General features: G+C 35.6%; 1 long non-coding RNA gene across 5 annotated transcripts in view; it reads left to right on the top strand.

Moving 5' to 3' along the window:
• The window catches only part of LOC133253735 (uncharacterized), a 460,793-nt gene that overhangs the window by 12,038 nt on the left and 427,282 nt on the right, over positions 1 to 21,473 (top strand). For all 5 annotated transcript variants that reach the window (XR_009738405.1, XR_009738416.1, XR_009738423.1 and 2 more), the window contains exon 2: positions 19,816 to 19,875. This is a non-coding gene — a long non-coding RNA (uncharacterized LOC133253735). The remainder of the gene's footprint in view (positions 1 to 19,815; positions 19,876 to 21,473) is intronic.

Raw genomic sequence — 21,473 nt, 5'->3', positions numbered from 1 at the left:
TATAATTCGTTACGTTGAAGTGCAATGCCTTTTTGCCTTCAGATCTCCGCACAATCTTTCATTACTCTTTCATACTGCCATTTCTTAGTGCTTTAAGTTTCTCCTCCACTACTTATTCCCCATTGCTAACACAGTCCACCCTTCAGCAGAATTTCACTCCAATTTCTGTGAAATATCTCCCTCAATAAAGAAGAGGTAAATATGTCAACCTCAAAACTAAATATGGTATTCTTTGACATCAGTATTTTCCATGTTAAATTCAGATATCTCATATACACCAATAATTGGTTTTCTTATTGTTCTCACCTTCTCAATCAATATTTTCTTGTCAGTCAGATGCAAATTAGTAGGATTAGATTTCATATGTTCTTGAAGGGAGGATATCACAACGCAATGTAGGAAGAGTTTTACAATCAATATTCATTTGTACTGTTTATGCACACATAGGGGAAAATGTCACAGGAATATGGCCCAAAACATCCAGGTTTAGAACACGTTAATCAACACTTAGAATTCTTTTTTCCTGTGGATAGAAAAAATGATCAATGCTTATTAAATGTTATTAACCTTTTAATCACTGTTATGCATTTAGCAAATCAATGTAATTATCTATTGGATGATTCGAAATGACGAGTTTGAAACAGAAATTTAGAAAAGCACACTGATGCTTGATACACATGCACAGACATGGGCATGTAGATTGATAGACATGCATTATGGAAAGCTGTATTATTTTATCTGCGTAAATTACTGAAATACTTTGAATTGGATTCAGATAAAATGAATTCTGAGTTGAAAATTTCAGCAGACACTACTAAAAATGAGGAACCAAAGGCATAGTCTTTACAATTTTGTTTTTAAAAAATTGATGAATCATGAACCATGTAACTTCAAAATAATGCTAACCTTTACGAAAATTTGAGGAATTGACTTCCTCTAGTGCCTTTAGATTCAAGGGATTTGATTTTTTAAATAGGGTAAAATTGCATGTATCATACATTTTGGAATATAACATATATAGACAGTTAGACACTAGACTCGGAACTTCCTGGGTGGCTCAGAGGTAAAGAATCCACCTGCCAATGCAGGAAACTCGGTTTCAATTCCTGGGTCAGGAAGATACCCTAGAGAAGGAAATGGCAAACCACTCCAGTGTTCTTGCCTGGGAAATCCCATGGACAGAAGAGCCTGGCGGGCTACACTCCTTGGGGTCACAAAGAGTCAGACAGGACTGAGGAAATGAACATCAGCAATAAACACATCAATTAAAGATAACTAAGACAGTGCTGCCTCCTCTCAAAAAGTTCTTGCCTCATTTTAGTTCACTTCATTTTGCAGAAAGTGTAACTATTATTTATAATGCTACTTACTATATCCCATTTCTTTTTAGTGTTTTCAAATATTCACTATTGAGCTAGATTAGCTCTTTTGGGGATTAGCCTAAACGCTTTAACTTTTTTACAGGGAAGAATGCTACATGTTGTGAATCAGCAGTTCAGGAACAGACTAGCTACATTCCCCATTTCTCTCCAGCCACTCTGGCAGGTGCTTTGAGATCCACAGAAAAATATCTGAGGATAAATCCCACTCACAAGTAGTACAGTGACATTAGTAGTTTAAGTAACAGTTTTTTTTTGACACTTTATAGAAAAGGCAGAATATAAAGACTCTTTTAGAACATGAAGTGTTATCAAATGAATGCTATGGAAATACATAACAAGGCAAAAACATTCTCAAAGACTTGATAATAATCATTGTGTAAGGGCAAAGCATCTGCTAGGCCTTGAGTGATGGAAAGGATTGACACATATGGCTACAGATTTAAAAGTCTAGCCAAATGGATTCAGTACTAGTGGGAAGGTCTATGGACCAATTCCATGTAGATGTAGCAATTCCTAGAAGAGTAAGTATGTCCAAATGGAGAAACTTTGTGGTCCAAGCAATAGCACAGGGGTGGGTTCAACACTGGAGAAAAGATGTGATGGCCATTCTACTCAAAGCAGGGTCATTCCAGCAAGTCTATCCAAAAATAAGATCATTGCCACCATGATTTTTTATTTTCCACTGTAATAATTAGATGATCAGTCAGCAGTCTTAGGCTCATAAGCCCACATGTGCTGAAGTAGTAGATAAAACCCCAGCATCTTAGAAGTTTAGAACTTACAGCAGAGTCCATGATGGTATTTTTGGGCACCTTTCTGCTCAGGATCCTTTCTCTTGCAGGTCCACCGATATCAACTCCCACAGCCTCAAATTATGAGTTCACACATAAGAGGATGGTACAGCTCTCGTGGGGAAGTGTTGTGCGTTGATCCTACCCACACTCTGAGTTCTTCAGAACTCAGCCACATGACCATACTTTGCTCAAGTGAATCTGGGAAATATGGTCTATCTGTGTCCCTGAAACAAAAACCTGAACCACTTATTCAAATAACATGTTTCTTTTGTAATTACAAATCTTCAAGTCAGGTACTATGGAGAACACCTTTATGAATAGGACATACTTTCTGCCCTCAAATTCTTAGGTAGGACTATACATAAATAAACGTTAGTGTGAGACCAGATGTATTAGTTCTCTATTAGAAGGGTAAAGTGTCTCTTACAAAGGAAAAACTCCCTGTAAGAGGCAAGGCTCGAGTAGAACTTGAAGCATAGGTGGGGGCTCACCACCAGGCAGCCGTGGAGAGCAGGAACACTGACACGGTAGCCGGTAGTTGTCACACAGCCTGCTGGGTGTAGAGAGAAAGATGTCTGGAAGACACTTGGGGATGACAATGTAACAGACCCTAAACACTCTGTTAGGCTTCTTGGATGGCTCAGATGATAAAGAATCTGCCTGCAATGCAGGAGACCTGGGTTCAATCCCTGGGTCAGGAAGATTGCCTGGAAAAGGAAATGACCACCCGATCCAGGATTTTTGACCGGAGAAATCCATGGACAGAGGAGCCTTCAGTCCATGGGGTCACAAAGAGTCAGCCACGACTGAGCAACTAACGCTTTCACTTTCACTTTTAACACAGTATTTATAGCTCAAGAGTCATTGCAAAATCCGCAGCATATGCTTAAGAAAGAAAGCAGTGTTCAGAATATGTTAGTATGAAAAGAAATTAACAAAGAGTAACAAGGAGCTACTTGAATTAAGGCAGTGGGAATGGAAATGAGAGAACAGTTAATGCAAAAACATTTGAAAAAGTGGATTTGAGATTGTTTGTGTTGGTGAGTAAATCTAGAGATTTTTGCATTCCACTGACAGAATGTTCTTGATGGTTAATCCTTGGGAATTATTTGAAGAGTTCAAAGAGCACTTTTGGTTGAGCTCATTAGCTAAGGGACTGGTAACAGCTGCCAAAGCAGGAACTTTTTCGGGGTTTGAGCAATGACATCTCTGGAGGCCTTGAACTTGAGAAGAGCAACAGAGATATCTAAGTTCTATTGTACTCACAAATTACCATATTTTGAAAAACAATTTCAAACAATATTAATGTGTAATTAAAATAGAAGTGTGTTATTTGGATAAGTCATTCAAATTTTTCTTTCAGGGTCACAGATAGATCACATTTCCCAGATTCACCTGAGCAAAATATGGCCATTTGGCTGAGTTCTGTAAAACAGAGTGTGAATCGAATCTATGTACAGTGGTTCACATTGTTAAATCCTCCCATGTATGAACTCATAATTGAAAAACAATTTCATAACAAGAAATAATACAAGTTAGATCCCCTTCCATCCTTTCAGCCCTAAGCAAATATATTTCTTTTATTTCTAAGTACCTTCCCTTGACCATATTCTCATACCACATTCTCTTCTAGACTTACTGTCAGAATATAGATAGTTTCAAAATTATGCAGAAAGGTAATTAACTTTAGAGAGTTTGAAGTCTCCATGAGTTCTTTTACTTGGTGATACTTGGTGAAGAACAGGGTAGGAATTCAGTTCTTCTCAAGTGGCACATGAAGTCTCCTCTGGATGTTCAAGAATATTCATTACTTAAAATGCTCTCCAGGAATGAGTGTTTTGAGGGCCACTTCTCCCCATTTCTTATGATGCAAGTATTTAAATGTTTGAGAAGTAATATAGCCTCTTGAACTCCCATTAGACCTGCTAGCAATAATTTACCAGATGTAAAGATCAAAAACTGTTGGTGGAGAATATTTGAAGCCTGGTTTCCAGGTGCTGTACTCTAAGAAAAATTTTCTATTAGCTACTGAAAATTGTACTCCTCCTAGAAGATAGCCTAATCCTTGTTAAGGTCAAAACAGAAGATCTTCGTCAATTCCTGCAGAGAAGAGGTAACAAAGTTTAGATGACAACCATGGCATTATAATTAATGTGTAACTTTTAGAACGATAATTTACTTTAAAATTACTCCAACTTTCAGTGAAATCATCTTACTTCCATTAAGCAAATTTTATGCTACATTTAAAATAAGTTGTGACTACCAATTGGAAATAGAGTACAGTAGCAACATTCAAATGAAAGTGCATTAATTATAATAAAAGTTTGTATCTCATAATACATTTTTCAAATGGTTTCAGTTACAATAATGGTTAGCATTTATGAATTCTTAAAATGCTTTGATCTAATGTGTAGTTTTCCATTTACTAATGGATACATTTTTAAAATTAATTGATTTTTTATTGAAGGATAATTGCTTTACAGAATTTTGCTGTTTTCTGTCAAACCTCAACATGAATCAGCCATAGGTATTCATAAACCCCCTCCCCTTTTGAAACTTCCTCCCATCTCCCTCCCCACCCCTCTAGGTTGATTAGCCAACGGGAATTTGCTGTATGGCTCAGGATACTAATGGATACATTTTCAAAACTGAAAAGAGGGCAGGATATCCTAAAAGTGTCTGAGATTACATTTGTTCCTTCCTGTTCATTGATGGTATTCTTTTGGTAAAGTGTGTGGAAAAAGACTGATTAGTTAACAGAAAATATGGATTTAGCTTAGGTTATTCTCTGGTTGACCATAAAATTTGTCTGAGTTCTTAGTTTTCGTCTATGATAACCACTCTATCCCCTGCATAGAGTTATTTTGAGGACAAAATTATGTTTCAGCGTACATAGAGAAAGGTATGAAGTACTCTTGGGTCTCTCCAGTATTTTTATACTATTGGCATATCTCAGCTGACTTCATCCCCATGTCCTACGTTGTCTCTTTTGGTCATTCAAAGCTCTGTAAAGTAGTCTTTGAGCCCAGACTACCAGTCTAAGTTTTCACCACCTGGGAGAATGAGACAGTTGATACATTTCTGTAAAGTAAAATACTGGATCAGTGATAAGGACAAAGAAAGAAAGGAATTGTATTCTATAGTTGGTTTCTGCCATAGGATTATTATTTTTTCCCATATTGCAATTATTAGTATATCATACCACTCTACTTAAAACCATCCATTAATGTTTTATAAATCTCTTGGCGTTTGATTTTTTTGTTTCTTCAAGGTTATCTTATTAATCTGTGATTTGAGGATTAGGTTGAAAATGTTTGATAATTAGGCATTCTTCTTGAAGTTTGTTTGCTTGAGTTAAAACTACAGTTAAGAATACTTCTTTTTTTTTTTTTTCCTGATAAAATAAAGGCTGACTCCCACTTACTTTTAAATAATATGCAATTGAAGGGAAAAAAATGTTTTCCTTGTTGATTCATTTTAGGGTTGGTTGTTCCTAATGACAATTTCTCCAACCTTGTAGGATCGTACTGCAGAAGGACCTTTTAGGATACTTATTACTTACAGAAACAAAAATTTAAAAAAAATAGAAAGTGAGAAGTGAAAACGTTGGGGGCTAAGTTTGTGTGTATAATAACTGGATAAATCCTTTGGTGAAGTACACTGGGTACTTATGGTATTTGATATATAAAATATAATGAATTTCATATTGGCATGATTTTAATAGGCCAAAATATTTATGATTAAACAAAGCATTTCCCAATTAAGAATTATGGGCATATTTGAAGTAAGAGTAGTTAAACTTTGTCAAGTGTCTCAAAAGTACACAAGGATTTGGTAGATAATCAGTCAAAATATTAGTTAGGATGAATGAATACATGTAACAGTGTGTATTTGGTTTGTTTTGTTTGTTTTCCTGTCTTTTTACAACTCCTTTAATAGGTAGGATTTATCTTCTGGTTCTTTTAAGAGTAGGATTTTCATTCACCTGTACTTTTTTTCCAAAGAGAAAAACCTTAAGTTTTTAGAAAATGTGCATAGAAAATATTAAGCATTTTAGCAATTCTTGTAATTTTTACCTTGCTTGTCAAAAGCAGTAATATTGCCATCATTCAGTGGCTACAATAATGTCGACAATTCACAAGCTTTTAAGAACAAGTGCATTATTCAGGGGAAATTTACAAATGACTGTTCATTCCCCCAGACTGCTAAAACAAAGCAAAATTAATTTTAGGTCTTACAGATCTAAGGTAACTGTCTGCAGCTTAATAAGTATGAGAAAGAAGATGAACTGAAAGGCAGGAAATACAATTTAGTGGTCAAATTTGTGCAGTTATGGAGGAAATTTCCAACGGAAATGGTGGAAGTACTGGCATACAAGGACTTTGGATAAGTGAAAATTCTGCTGGACAAAGGACTGAATTACAATTAGTAAGAATTTAATATTGCTCTAAGAAGGAATGCCTCTCTTGTCACTTATACTTATCTAATGAGTAGATTTCCAAGCTGAAACTTTAACATTTTGCTGTCAGTTATAAGTAAGTTGGGCAAATCAAGGTATGGGAATTGGACATATACAGTAAAGTATTTTCTCCCTGCTAGGATTTAGTTGCTTATGACCATGTAGCAGAATACCTAGAGGTCCTTTGTTCCAGAAACACTGAGGACATAGGAGATGTTCAGCAAATGCATGTGATTAGTTAAATAGAATTGTAAATATGTAGCTAGTGCAATCTTAAATCATGTTAGGATAAGAACATGTTTGGTTTAGTGAAACAGATTTAGTCACATTACAAAGTTCTAGAAATGACAACTTAAAATGTTTCTTTTAAATTTGTAGAAATTAAAAAAAAACATGGCAGGCTAGAAATGATGGGATGATAACTGAGATTTTACTATAGCAAGATTTAGCTAAGCAGCTGTTGAGATTGGATAATGGTATGTGAGTTTTCTCATCAGGTCTGTAACACATTTCCCCTAATACAGATTAAGAGTGCCTGGATAAATTATAATTATCCCTGTGGCTTTTGCATAATATAATTAAGTCTTGCTAATGCAGGGTACTTTCATTAAGTGAAAATTGATGTTTAAAAAGGATGGAAATATCTACAAGATCAGTTGAACTAAGGACAGAAATGTTGGCACTCATAACAGTGATGAAAATTTAAAAAAAAGAAATCCTGTATATTTTTGTTATATGGAGTTTTCAGAACGCAGAGTCTTGTTTATGTGACAGGCACATGAAGGATGGTTTCAATTAGGCTGACCCTGCTCAAGGCTGAGCTTGTGCACCAGGTGTCCAGACCACAGAATGGAAAATGCAATCTTTGTCTGCTTTACTTAAATATAGTACTGAGATCAGCCTGTCTTTTAAGTGCCTGATTGCTATTTAATTACAGAGAATTTCTCTTTAAAAGAGCAACCCAACAATAACAGAAAAAACAATACAGCACTCATTTCAGAGCCTCCTGCACCTTCCCATCATGTGGGAAGAGTGTGATATATCTAATAACTTTATACTGCTGGGTTTATTAAGTGGTAATCATTATCTGTTTTATAAAAGCTGTCTTTAAAATAGCTAATGGGAGTATTTCTGTTGACCAATAAGTGCCAACTAAAACTATGAATGCAAAGTAATCATGTTCATTCTTATGATAGTTTTATATATGGGTTTTAAGAGTTACAGTCATGTGGTAAAAAGACTGTTAATTTAGAGTGAACAAAGGTGAATTCAAATTCCAGCTCTGAAATGGTGACTTGCTATTTCTAAGCAAGTTTGTTAACTTCTCTAAGCCTAGATTTATCATCATTAAAATGAGGCCAATAATTCCTACCCTGGTGGGCTGTTGAGAGAGTTAAGTGAGTTGATTTACGTGAACCACCATCTTAAGAATGTTTTGATTAAATCTGATTTTAAGAAATAACTCACAAGAAATCTCTCAAAGGAGGGAATATGAAATAGACTAAATGATACTTTTCAGGAAAGTACTGCATTTGAAACTATGTTTATAAGATTATGAATTTATATTTAATTATAGAATAATAGTTTCCTCTTCTTTTTATCTCCTTTAAGTGAATTATTTAGCTTTCTCTAACACTCTGAAAGGCAAATATTTTTCAATGTTTATATCATAATTCTAAAAGAATTTCTCAATGTTTACTTAAGTCATTTTCAGAAGATTTAGAAAAGTTTTTTTTTTCCTTTTTCATTATGTTTCACATCTAGTATTTCTGCATTTATTTTATTAATTGATTTTGAATAACCTGGCACATGGGTCCATTTCCTTGCCCTCACTTTTTGGAAATAAGGACTGGCCTAGATATGTCAGTGATTAATAGAGTCCAGATGTTTATATTACTAGATCTTTCCTTCGATACTATTTAATAGAAGGCAAAATATGAAGCTGCCAATTGACAAACCATGAGATCCCTTTTATCTCTTCTTCACCATCTAGCTCCTCTAGCACAGCCATGAAAAATAGATCCTTAAGATGTGGCTGAAAAAAAAGTGTGAGGACTCGATGGTAGCATAAATTTGTTCATTGAAACTTTTTGAACCTTTACCATTTTATTTCCTATCAGAAGTTACAGTAATATAGACATAACACTAATATTTATTTTTCTACTGTTCTGCATTTATTCGGATCATTCCATGAGAATGATTAATAGGATAAGTTAGTAAAGTGATAAAAAGGGAAAGAAGACCCATATCTTACAGGTATTTTATTTTATAGTATGACAATAGATACAAAAATGGACGGTTAAATACGAACAAATGACAAACACATGGCAAACTATTATCAGAAATGAAGAACTATTTTTCTTTTCAGTAGGTTTTGTACTTAGTCTAGTAAGATTAAACATTCTTTTTGAAGTAAATTGTTTTACCTTTTAAAAGTGCCTTATTGCTGAATAGTGAATTAAGATGAACTTAATGTCACTAAAAAAAATTTTTTTTAATCCGTGCTGCACTTAAAGTGCAGTTTTATTTAATAAATTGTCATCCTTAACAAAAAACCTATTGTTTTATTAACCAGTTGTCTTTACTTACTGTATAAATTAAGTTGGTATGTGTTAAAGAACTGAGATCATCAAAATTTAGTTGAGGGAATCAAAGAATTATTGGAGGAAGTATTTTCATTATAGTTTTGAAACACATTTTATGAGTGACTCTTTAACCCTTTACACTAGGTGTTTTCATTCTTTTCATTACTATTATTCCTATTTGGAGGTTGGGAAACAGGCTGAGAAACAGCAAGTCTGGTTTCTCAGAGTCAGCTTTCCAAGCCTAGTGATCTTTGTAACTACACCCCAAAGGGGCAAGTGTTCTAAGAAAAACTAAATCCAGTCCTTTTTCAATCTGATATCTACCAGAAATTCTTACTGCCTTAAGAATTTTTCTTGGGTTGAAGAACTTACAATTACTGATAGTCTTTGACTAGACTTGTTCTTGAGGCATGTTGCTTACGAACAAAGCTGAATTAATATTTCCAGGATAATAAAATAAATAGCTTGTAAGTACATAAGTCCACTACATTTACATAGTATGGATAAATCACAATATATTAAAATGTTCTCATATTGTTAGATGTTTATATTGTTTCCTCTACTTCATTATTTCTAACAATCAATCCTGTAAGAAATACCAGTGTTTCTGCCTTCTTTTGCAGAAATGGGATTGTTAGTTAGGCTGAATTTTAAAATCATCCTTCAACAATTTTCTTGACAGTATATACTTCTATCAACAATGTCTTAAAGTCTTACTATTAAGAGAAAATGCAGGACATAGCTCAATATATATAATTAATCATGCGTGTATGCTCAGTCACTTTAGTTGTGTCTGACTCTTGGCAAGCCTATGGAATGTAGCCCACTAGGCTCCTCAGTCCATAGCATTCTCCAGTCAAGAGTACTGAAGTGGGTTTGCCGTGCCCTCTTCTGGGGGATCTTCCTGACCCAGGAATCAAACCCATGTCTTCTCCATTGCAGGCAGATTCTTTATTGCTGAGCTACTGGGAAAGCCAATAATTAATCATATGTATGTTAAAAACCACATATGTAATTGTGTAACATAACGACTGATGTGCACGAAGCTCTTATTTCTGAGGAACGGAATAAAATTGAAGAAAAGTAGGAAGGGAAATTTTTATATTAAATACATATGTATTGTCTGAACCTTTTATAATTAACATGAGTTTATATACTGTATGTATTTTAAAAATTGAAATAGAAACTCAAATATAATTAATATAGTGGTGCAAAGTAAATTTCAGAGCTTAATATGATGGCATTCAGATTCAAAACTGTCTGGGTATATTTTTGGTCTGAGGTTCCTCATATGTACTAGCACATGAACTTATTTTTGTAGGTAAAAATGGTAAAATAATAAAGCTATCTCAGTTTCCAGAACAAATCATTTCCATCTGTACCCCTGGATAAGTGTATTTCTGACTCGACCACATGAATAACATTACATATGTTTTTAAAAATCACTGTTTGCTGAAGACCTGAAGCAATTCACTTCACAACCACTGCTTTGCCTATGGTTGGCTTTGGCAATAAGAAACAAGACAGCTAATGCAATTTTAAGCTGTAACTAAAGATAGCACCAATTGGATTTAAGCTGAATATGCAGTTTATTTCAGTTGCTTTCCTTCTCCCTAAACCCTGATGTTCAAAGTTTAACTTGGAGTTGTTTTCTCAAGTTTAGCTATAGCCAAAGTCCACGAAATAGCTTAAGTCTGTCAACAGTTGACCTAATAGACTTGTCCTGTGTTGACATTTTGTTTTTTTCGTGTTAGACTCTTTATGGTAGGTACATGATTGTCAGCGAACTATATATTAAAATGGTCTAAGGAAATAAGTCTTGGGGAGTTTTAACAAATATTTAGGAATATTAGAGTTTTTTTAGTAGGATTTTGGGAGAAAGCATTTGTTCAGTAATTAATTCATTATTTCTCTTTAGTGATTTCTGAATAGGATCAATTATTTATTGAATACTGATCATGTCAGTAGGGTTATCAAGAAAAGACCAGTAGAGTGAAGTTAGAGGCATGGAATCAATGGATTCCATAAAATATATGGGGAATTAGTATAAACAGAATTAAAATAACCAAGAAGAATCCCTTCTACCAGGGCAATCAGGGGATACTCATTTAAGTGGAGAAACTCCAGCAGAATCTGGATGGATAGAGAGATGATTCATGGGTAGAGATGGGGCCATATTTTTGATATGATGAAATTTGAGAGGAGGAAAAAAAAATCAACATCTGATATATGCTACTGCTAGAGTAGGTAATAGGGTTTGGTGAGAGATATGCAGTGGTTGAAAAAAAAATCTTCCTGCTAATGCAGGAGATGTAAAAATCTTGGGTTTGATCTCTGGGTTGGAAAGATGCCCTGGAGAATAGAATGGCACCCTACTCCAGTGTTCTTGCCTGTAAAATTCCATGGGCAGAGGAGCCTGGTGGACTACAGTCCATAGGGTGGCAAAGAATTTAACACAACTGAACACATAGTATTTCATGAATGAAGGTTGGCTTCCCTGATAGCTCAAATGGTAAAGAATCTGCTTGCAATGCAGGAGTCTCAGAAGATGCAGGTTCAATCCCTGGGTTGGGAAGAACCCCTGGATGAGGAATAGCAACCCACTCCGGTATTCTTGCCTGGGAAATTCCATGGAGAGAGGAGCCTGGTGGGCTACAGTACAAGGGGTTACAGAGAGTCAGACATGACTGAGCATGCACATGCATTGACATTGGCAAGAATGAAGATAAGAGTGTAATGGAGGGCTCAGATCTTGAAAGTGATTAGAAGCCATGCTGAAGTCCACAGGTTTTTCCTTTGGGTGGTAAAGGCCTTTTAAAGGGTTTTCAACCAGAGACCAACTGTTCTGTACAATTTCAAAAGAGACCTTTGGAGTCGATGCAGAGGGGAAATAGAGGAAGCAAATAAGAAAAAAATTAAACGTTTCTTTCAGGTCATATTGATACATGAAATAAGGCCAGAGTACATTGGGATGTAAAGAACTGATACGCACAGGACATGTTAATGAAGTAGAGTTGACAGGAGTGGGTCAGTGATAACACTTGGAAGATGTAGAAATGCAGAAGTAAGGTTGATTCTCAAGCAAATCACCAGACAATGAGTAGACAGTGATGCTACCCACCAATATGAATAGGAGGGAAGGTCTGGAAGTGAAGGTAAAGAGTTCAGGGTTCAGACATGCTTTGTTTGAAGTATAAACAGGACTGCCATTTGGAGATGCCAAGTAACCAGTTGAATATGTGGGCCCACAGACTTGAAAATAGGAGAGGATTAAAGAAATAAATTTGTTTGTCATAAGCAATTAAAATGTGGAGTGTTAATATTACTCATGGTGAAGTACTGAGAAGAGAAAGAATAAAATTAGCAGTAGTGATGTGCAGAAACATCACATTTAAGTGAAGAAGAAGCTAGTAACGACTCTTGCCAAAATAATCCATAAGGTGTTAAAGTTAAGAGTCTCTTGGGAATGTTTGTGAGTTCAGTTTCAGTAATGCAGTGAAGTAGAAACATCCACTCAGTAGTATAAAAGAATTAAAAATAAATGGTAAAGTTCAAATGGACAAGTTCATTCTCTTTTTTTGAGGAACTTAGCTGTGAAAGGGAGGAGAAGACATTAAATAAAAGGTTCACAGGGTAGAGAAATGTATTGCCTGTCAAAATAGGAGATATATGAATATTATTAATGCTTTGTGGGAAATGAGCTGGTAGAGCAAGGGGTTGAAAATCTATAGACGATACGGAATTACTCAAGAAACACCTCAACATGATCCAGCAGAAATAAGAATCTGGTTCTCATCCTCATTATCAAGGAAACTGTGGTTGATGTAGCCGAAATTATGATATTTGACAGAACATCTTGTTTTCCATGACTTATATAACAAGTATTTTTAAACCTACATAGTCAAATGGCCAAAATAGTAGTCTTCCCTCCCATTCTCCTTCTGCTCCACTGTGTACAAGTATGTCTGTCTCTTCCTAGACCTGTTTAAAAAAAAACAAAAAAAAAACCACTAAAGTCTACCCCATTGCTCAAGCCAAAAACCTGAGTCATCCTTGCTTCTCAGCATAGATAGTTCTCCAATAATGTCCTCTGCATCTGCTTCTTTCATTTAGACTAATGCCTTGGGGTTGAAAGCATCAGTACATTATATTTGCACTATAAGTAATCTTCTAACTTTCTCTCTCTTTCTAGAACCTCCTGCCCCAACTTTTGCATCTGTTTTCCACTTGAAAGTGAAGTCGCTCAGTCGTGTCCTTGAAAGTGAAGTCGCTCAGTCGTGTCCTTGAAAGTGAAGTCGCTCAGTCGTGTCCGACTCTTTGTGACACCGTGGACTGTAGCCCACCAGGCTTCTCCGTCCATGGGATTCTACAGGAAAGAATACTGGAGTGGGTTGTCATTTCCTTCTCCAGGGGATCTTCCCGACCCAGGGATTGAACCCAGGTCTCCCGCATTGCGGGAAGATGCTTTAACCTCTGAGCCACCAGGGAAGCCCACTTAGCAGCCAGAATAATGCTATTGAAATTTAATCAAATCATGTTATTCTCTGGCTCAGTCTCTCCTTAACTCATAGTGGGCATGAGTAAATGATGACTACAAGAATCATTACTAGAATTTTTCCTTCTCCTTTCTCTTTTAGTGTCCCTTTTTCCCTGGTGACTCAGACAGTAAAGAATCTGCCTGCAAGGCAGGAGACCCAGGTTCCATCGTTGGGTCAGGAAGATACTCCGGAGAATGAAATGGCTACCCACTCCAGTATTCTTGCTTGGAGAATACCATGGATAGAGGAGGCTGGTGGGCTATAGACTGTGGGGTTTCAGAGAGTCAGACACAACTGAGTGATTAATAATTTAACCTTCTTTCCTTTGACTCTATCCAGTAAAGATATTATTAAAAGGAATTGATCATCTTATTTCAAACATATAGTAATCAATAAACTTGTGGCAAACAGAGTTAGTGTCAATGTGGCTTGTTTCTGTCATAAACACTTGGACCCTAGTTAATGTCTTCTTTGAATGAATTAGACTGAAGTATTATTTCTGTCACCTGTGTTTTATTGTACTCTCCAATTCCTAGTCATAAGTAAGATAATAGTTGATGATCTTTCATATTGTTTTTCTAATCAGATAATGGATAATGTCAAGTTCAGTTCAGTTTAGTCCCTCAGTAGTGTCTGACTCTTTGCAACCACACGGACTGCAGCACACCAGGCTTCCCTGTCCATCACCAACTCCCAGAGCTTGCTCAAACTCATGTCCATCAAGTTGGTGATGCCATCCAACCATCTCATCCTCTATCGTCCCCTTCTCCTCATGCCTTTAATCTTTCCCAGAATTAGGGTATTTCCAATGAGTAAATTTTTTTGCATCAGATGGCCAAAGTATTGGAGTTTCAGCTTCAGCATCAGTCCTTCCAAAGAATATTCAGAACTGATTTCCTTTGGGATTGACTGGTTGGAACTCCTTGCAGTCCAAGGGACTTTCAAGAGTCTTCTCCAACACCACAGTTAAAAAGCATCAATTCTTCAATGCTCAGCTTTCTTTGTAGTCCAAATCTCATATCCATACATGACTACTGGAAAAAACATAGGTTTGACTAGATGTAATGTCTCTGCTTTTTAATATGCTGTCTAGGTTGGTCATAGCTTTTCTTCCAAGGAGCAAGCATCTTTTAGTTTCATAGCTGCAGTCACCATCTGCAGTGATTTTGGAGCCCCCCAAAATAAAGTCTCTCGCTGTTTCCATTGTTTCCCCATCTATTAGACATGCAGTGATGGGACCAGATGCCATGATCTTAGTTTTCTGAATGTTGAGCTTTAAGCCAAATTTTTCACTCTCCTCTTTCATTTTCATCAAGAGGCTCTTTAGTTCTTTGCTTTCTGCCATAAGGGTGGTGTCATCTGCGTACCTGAGGTTATTGTTATTTCTCCCAGCAATCTTGATTCCAGCTTGTGCTTCATCCAGCCTTGCATTTTGCATGATGCATTTTGCATATAAGTTGAATAAGCAGGATGACAATATACAGCCTTGACATACTCCTTTTCTGATTTGGGACCAGTCTGTTGTTCCATGTCCAGTTCTAACTGTTGTTTCCTGACCTGCATGCAAATTTCTCAGGAGACAGTTCAGGTGGTCTGGTATTTCCATCTCTAAGAATTTTCCAAAGTTTGTTGTGATCCACACAGTCAAAGGCTTTGGCATAGTCAATAAGTCAGAAGTAAATGTTTTTCTGGAACTCTCTTGCTTTTTCAATGATCCAATGGGTGTTGGCAATTTGATCTCTGGTTCCTTTGCCTTTTCTAAATCCAGCTTGAACATCTGGAAGTTCATGGTTGACGTACTGTTGAAGCCTGACTTGTAGAATTTTGAGCATTACTTTGCTAGGGTGTGAGATGAGTGCAATTGTGTGGTAGTTTGAACATTCTTTGGCATTTCCTTTCTTGGGATTGGAATGAAAATTGACCTTTTCCAGTCCTATGGCCACTGCTGAGTTTTCCAAATTTGCTGGAAATATCAAAGTATGCACCATTTGTGTCAAAGATATAAAGAATGAAATTTTTAAGTACAGAAATAAATAGACCAAAAGAGAGACACTGATATTTTGAAAAGTTCAAGTCTTGCAACTAAGATTTATATAATGGCAGGTATTAGAAATAAGAGCATAACATAGGACAGTAAGTTCTGACTTTTTTTTAGGAAAATGTTTTTCTTAGTCCTCCTGCACTAAACTTGATTGTAAAAGAGGAAGGCACTTCAGAAGACTCTGTAGGAATCTCATCTACTGGAAAAAGATTACTGCAAGGAAGGTAGGGTGGAGTTGGTCAAAGACAATGGGTACAAATCTTGGTCATGCAATTTCTTATGGTTCTTAAATGTCATAATTCTGGGAAGATAATATAATTTTATTATTAATATATATTATTTCAAAAAATTCATTTTATGTTCAATATATATTCAGTATATTTGATTAATAATCTTGTGTTAATTTTAAGTGTGCAGCAAAGGGATTCAGTTATACATATACATACATTTATTCTTTTTCATATTCTTTTCTCATGTAAGTTATTACAGAATATTGAGTTGAGTTCCCTGTGCTATATAGTAGGTCACTCTTATCTATTTATATATAAATTTATATATTTTGTATATGTTAAACCCAAATTCAGTTTAGTTCAATTCAGTCGCTCAGTGGTGTCCAACTCCTTGTGACCCCATGAACCGCAGCACACCAGGCCTCCTTGTCCATCACCAAGTCCTGGAGTTTACCTAAACTCATGTCCATTGAGTTGCCATATAACCATCTCATCCTCTGTTGTCCCCTTCTCCTTCTGCCCTCAATCTTCAGCATCAGGTGGCCAAAATATTGGAGTTTCAGCTTTAACATCTGTCCTTCCAATGAACACCCAGGACTGATCTTTAGGGTGGATTGATTAGATCTCCTTGCAGTCCAAGGGACTCTCAAGAGTCTTCTCCAACACCACAGTTCAAAAGCATCAATTCTTTGGCACTCAGCTTTCTTTATAGTCCAACTCTCACATCAACACATGACTACTGGAAAAACCATAGCCTTGGCTAGACGGATCTTTGTTGACAAAGTAACGTCTCTGCTTTTGTCTAGGTTGGTCATAACTTTCCTTCCAAGGAGTAAGTGTCTTTTAATTTCATGGCTGCAATCACCATCTGCAGTGAGTTTGGAGCCCAGAAAAATAAACCCAGCCACTGTTTCCACTTTTTCCCCATCTATTTGCCATGAAGTGATGGGACCGGATGCCATGATCTTAATTTTCTGAATGTTAAGCTTTAGGCCAACTTTTTCACTCTCCTCTTTCACTTTCATCAAGAGGCTCTTTAGTTCTTCTTCACTTTCTGCCATAATGATGGTGTCATCTGCATATCTGAAGTTATTGATATTTCTCCTGGCAATATTGATTCCAGCTTATGCTTCTTCCAGCCCAAATTAAGGGCTTGTAATTAAAATAGTATCTTTAAATGATGGAGCTGGTCACTAAAAGCAGAAACTACCAGTTTCAAGTTCAGACATATCTAGTGAATATATAGATACATTATACATTACACATGTAATAATCTATACTATTATAGGGTTTCCCTGTTTGTGCAGTGGTAGAAAATCCACCTGGAATGCAAGTGATGTGGGTTCAGTCTGTGGATCAGAAAGATCTCCCAGAAAAGGAAATGGCAACCCCCTCCAGAATTCTTGCCTGGGAAATCACATGGACTGAGGAGCCTGGTTGGCTACAGTACATTGGGTCACAAAAGAGTTGGATACAACATAGCAACTAAACAACAACAACTGTAATATATACTAGCACTTAATTTTTGCGATATCTGTCATAAAACGCCCCTTAAAAACTAGTACTAGTAAATAAGGGTTATTAACTTGATTATACTATCAATAATCAAGTATGTGACTATGGGCCACCCTCTTGTCATCTCTTCTTTAAAATGAAGGGAACAAGTCTCCCCAGGCTTCCTCTGATGGGTCTATTCTACAATTTGATTTTTTTTTTTTTTTTGAATGAAGTGATTCACTAATTCAGTATGCTGCTGCTGCTAAGTCATGTCAGTCTTGTCCGACCCTGTGCGACCCCATAGACGGCAGCCCACCAAGTTCCAGTCCCTGGGATTCTCCAGGCAAGAACACTGGAGTGGGTTGCCATTTCCTCTCCATTGCATGAAAGTGAAAAGTGAAAGTGGAGTCGCTCAGTCATGTCCGACTCTTCGAGACTCCTTGGACTGTAGCCTACTGAATGTCATATTAAGGGAGTCTACAGGGAATGGGAGCATTAACTGGTAAAGCAGAAGCATTGCTAATGGACCTGAGACAGTAGCCACAGTCAGAGACTGGGCTGCCTATATCAAGGGAACCTAACCAATAATCATTTTATATTTACTAAACATTCTGTATATCTCTGTATCATTTTAATTTACAGAACTGTAGTTTCAGGCTGAACTTGAGCTCATGTTTTGTATGTTATTTGGGGTTCTTTGTTTACATTTCTAAAGTCAGCAAGATAAAACAACTACACAGAAAAGTGTTAATAGTTACATAATATCTTATTGGTAGGAGGTATGAAAATAAAGGCATGAGAAAGGTGCTTTAGTAGTCTAAAAATTCAGTCTTTTATGTTTAAACTATGTCATCCTATTTTGCAAATGCCTGCTCTAAGCATAACACTGAACTCATCCCTAAATATGAAACAGTAGTTAAGAAATTATTTGCAAAACAGATCTCAAGGTCTTTATTTTGTTCTTCCATGTGGAATCTATTTACTCATTTGCACATGTGGAACTTCTCATCTCTGCAGCATGCTTGAAAGCTTCACACTGAGTCTGAAAGTTGAGACAGATTTGGATCAGTAAGCAAATTAAAGATTCGCTTCAAAACATTCAATAGAAAAAAAATGTGTTCCTTTCAGTTTTTGAGGATTTATCTTTGCACAAAATATCTATCTACACATCAAAGACATTTAGATGTTTAGCTAAGTATTTTGTGGGCTGAAAAAGGAATATTCATTGGAAAGCAAGCTTGCCTCACAATAGAATTGTATTCTAAAATCTTGTTTGTATTTACATTCTGTATTTTATATGGATGGAATAATTTCACAAAGGCATGTCCTTTACCTGTCTTGTTCATATCCAGTGCTCCATTCAGTTCCTGGTATATATCAGAGTCTTAATAAATGTTTTGAAATAATACCATGGAAAAAAGATAAGCTAAAGCCTTGAGATTTAGCATTTGATCATTAGTACTGCCTCTAAACTAAGATTTTAGCCAAACTATTCCACCTTCATTAGGTCTCATTTTCCTTATCTTTTAAAAATAAGGATTTTTTTTTGATTGATGAGTAGTCTGGTTTTATAAAAGTACTTAGCAATTATAATATATATCTGAATAATCTTGTAATATATATCTGAATAATCTTGTAATCCCTCGAAGAAGGCAGTGGCACCCCACTCCAGTGTTCTTGCCTGGAGAATCCCAGGGACAGGGGAGCCTGGTGGGCTGCCGTCTATCGGGTCGCACAGAGTCGGACACGACTGAAGCGACTTAGCAGCAGCAGCAGCAGCAATCTTGTAATCCCTACCTTAAAATAAATATTTTTCTATAGATGATAAAATTTCTAAATTTATCAGTTAGGTCATCTAGTACATGAATTAAAAATTTCATGATATAGATTTTGTCTTATCACACTAAAGCATCATAATGCACTTTTACCCCACAGAAAGTTTGTATTGGAAAATAAGAACATAGTGGTACAATCTCTTAACTTTGAGAGAAGTACCAAGTTAGAGTCAAAATGAATTATTCCTTTTTTCTGCTGTGTGGTTCTGTAGGTTGAGGTTGAGAGCAGGCAGGCTGGAAAAGTGCACTAGGGTGAATGAAAGGTGGTATGTTAATAAATAAATGGGCATGATACTTCCCAAGTTTAGACAATACTCATGTTAAATGAGAATTCTAAGTCTGGATGTATCCTTGTGGAAATCTAGAACAGATATGAGTCAGATATCATATGGGATTAATATGTTATAAAATAATATATAAAGTATTGATCCTCCTGAATCACTCTCATTTTCAGGTCATTAGGAATTTTGTTGGGATAATCCTCCAAATGAATTTGAAGCATTCTATTCAAATGGTAAGTAGAACTACTTGTTATATTACCATTTTTCATCTGTAATTAATATAATTTTCTGAGTATTAAAATGAGAAATATTAATTACTATTCTTCACTCATATTTTGAATCATTTTTAAAGGAGAATTATGAAAGAACTTTCTTTTATTTTTTAAATTATCATGCTGGAATGAAAATATATGCCTTGTAAACTTGGGGAGTATTTATGACAGTCTTCTAAAAACTGGAATAAAGTTAGTGCCTGGAAATTAATAGATCTGCGATAAGCAAATATAGATAGGTAGGACTATTTGTAGAAATATACGTATAAAATTCTCTTTCCACATAATTATGTTTCTTCTTTTTTTTTTAATTTTATTTTATTTTTAAACTTTACATAATTGTATTAGTTTTGCTTCTTATATTGAAATTGTAAAATATGATTTATGGACTTCAACGGATGTGTAATTTACTTGAAAATGATATTGAATTCTGTACATTTTTACATCTGAGTACATTGGTCTAAAGTTACTTTGTTATCATTAAGAGTTATTTCATCAGGTTTTGAGATGAGATAAGTGAAGCCATTATTATTCTTGTTTAGTTTAGAAGCAATTTGCCAGAAACTGAGGACTATCATCCTTAAAACTTGCTGCTAAAGTGTGTGGTAATCATGGTGTTTGCCAGATGGGCTCTCAGTGTTTTCACACTATTGAAATAAGGGAGGTGTCCAAAATACAGCTAATTCTACATCTGACCTCGTGGCACAGGCAAGTGCTTTACAATTTTGTTTATTGTATTTTCTCATTATATATATTTACCATGGACAGATATTAAATGAAAACCAATTCAAATAAGAACAAAGCAACCATATTCTTACCACCTAAACATTACCAGTTAACCCTTCGAATATACTGGTGAATGTTTTTAGTATGTGAACACACAATTTTTTGCAGCAATTTGAAAAATGAAAGTGATAGCAGTATACAATTTAGCTTCACCCTATTTGCCCCCAAATGACTCTGCAACCTGAGTTTGAATCACTCGTTCTCTCTCTCTCTGCATGACATTGGGTACATTCTTTACCCTCTCTGGGCCTTTCTTTCCTTATAGGAAAAATAATAATCTACACCTAGTTGATGAGGTTCTCTTGAAGACTAAGCAAGTAAATAGAAATAAAGTGCTTAGAACAGTACTCAGTTGTTTCAAAATTATCCATTGATTTTTATTTTTATTTTCTGAAAAGTCAGATAAATAATGTAAATTTGTGCTTTTTTTTTTTTTTTGTATCCTGATACCTTATTTAAGCTCTTTATTTATTGTAATTACCTTTCTGTTGGTTCTTTTGTGTTTTCACTCTGAAAATAATTTTATCTTCAAAAAGAAATTGCTTATAGATAATTTTTGTTTTTAATGTTCAACACTTTTAAATTTTGAGTTCACCATGCAAATTTTCTTGACTACAGCTTTCAGTTCAATGCTAAATAGTGATAAATAACTTCTTCCTAGTTTTATTGGGGATGACGCTCTTGATGATCATTTAAGTATGATGTTGACTAAGTTTTTATTCTTTTTCATGTTAGGAAGTTATCATTTTCTTAGTGAGCTAGATTATCAGAAA

This window comes from Bos javanicus, chromosome 1 (assembly GCF_032452875.1).
Source record: "Bos javanicus breed banteng chromosome 1, ARS-OSU_banteng_1.0, whole genome shotgun sequence".
NCBI lineage: Eukaryota > Metazoa > Chordata > Mammalia > Artiodactyla > Bovidae > Bos > Bos javanicus.
Note: the sequence above shows the minus strand (reverse complement) of the source record. Positions and strands in the feature narration are given on the sequence as shown.